The sequence below is a fragment of the Morone saxatilis genome, unplaced genomic scaffold, assembly GCF_004916995.1.
Source record: "Morone saxatilis isolate NCDOM2014 unplaced genomic scaffold, NCSU_SB_2.0 Contig12, whole genome shotgun sequence".
Taxonomy (NCBI): Eukaryota; Metazoa; Chordata; class Actinopteri; family Moronidae; genus Morone; species Morone saxatilis.
Window position 1 is genome coordinate 689914 of NW_023339674.1, and position 1577 is coordinate 691490.

Sequence of the window (1577 nt, forward strand, 5' to 3'; positions counted from 1 at the left end):
GGGGGCACTCTGGGACTCTCATCGTAGTTTTTTTAAAGTGCAGTAAGTGTTTCTGTAAAGCGCTTTTGAGATTTTACAGCACTCCGGTCACATCTGGCCGTCTGAAGGCGAGGCCGTAAAAGCAGCTTTTTTAATTAGTTGGGAGGTAGAAGCTGAGAGAGGGAGAGCGACCACCGTCCCCCGTCTGTCCCCGCTCAACCTTCAAGGTCAACGTTTGAAGTGCGGACGAGCAGATCTCCGCTCAGATTGGACCAAATTCTAAAGATATTAGAATAAAAAAGGCTGAATTATGTCCACAGGTGGAATGAAACCAAATACTGCAATTACATTTGAAAAGGAAGTGTTGTACATTTATTTGGTGTCTGTAGTCACAGATTCACATTCTTCTGAAAAATATGATGCATTTATGCTCTGATGTAGTAAATCATATCATTTTAGTCTGTTTGAGTTATAAAAGTCTTATTTTCTGCCATTTTCCAGCCCTGTTTCAATGCACATGAAAAAATAAGGTGAAATGTTTCCAGGATCAGGTTTGTTGCCAAGAAGGTTTTCACATACAATAAGAAAGATTATTGATTAAACATAGTTACATACACACAGGCTGATTATATTCTGTAGATATTGTATGTTATTTCCTATTTTTAACTGTATTTTTATACTACTTTATTCAGTTTATTTTTGTCTTACATCACCTTGTGCTGCTGTGTCCTCTATGGGGGATCAATACAGGTTCATTTTATCTTCTATTGGTTTGATCCAGTGTGCAGCTTCTCCAGTGAGACCCACCAGTGCACAGACACTGAGACTTTACAGTGAACAGAATTAGTATATTTCATAGATTATAGATTTTTAATGAGGCAGAAGGAGTAGGTGACTTTTTAAGGATTTTAATGTGGAAATTGTAATTTTTTTGTGCATCAGCAGAAGTGAACATTTCCCACTTTAAGCTACAGCGACTTATTAAGGTACTTGCACATCTGCAGGCCCCTGGTGGCCCTTAGCAGCTGCTTCCTTTAGTCTTTTATTCCAAACTCATTTTATCGACAATAACGGATCCATTTAGTTCATCTCTGCCTTAAACTATTTAAGTTAATAACAATTTAGATTCAGTGTAATTCCATTAAAACTAGTGTATGTGCAAAATGTGAAGATGATTTTTTAGGGATTTTAATGCAGAAATTATGTTGGTTGTTTTCTGTATTTATTACTGTTCCAAGTAGACTATTTGTAATTCATGTCTGGAGGGGTCTTTAAGTAAACGGAGAACCATGGGGCTCTTTGATACCAACCAGTGTTTTAAATGAAATGTTGGACAGAAACGCTCCAGGTTTCAGCCTCTACATGTTCACACGATCCCACTCACTGCTTTACTTTTAAATGGGAATAATAATAATTGTCAGAGAGCTCCTCGGGGAGCGAGGGGGGGGCAGGGGTTGGGGGGGTCCTTGTGAAAAGAAATGTGCTCTAGATTATGACACAGAAAAATGAGAAGATACAGGCTGCAGAGATTAAGGCATCCAACAGAAACCGCCTCTGCATTAGAAATACATTTCCATTAGGGTGTGTGTGTGTGTGTG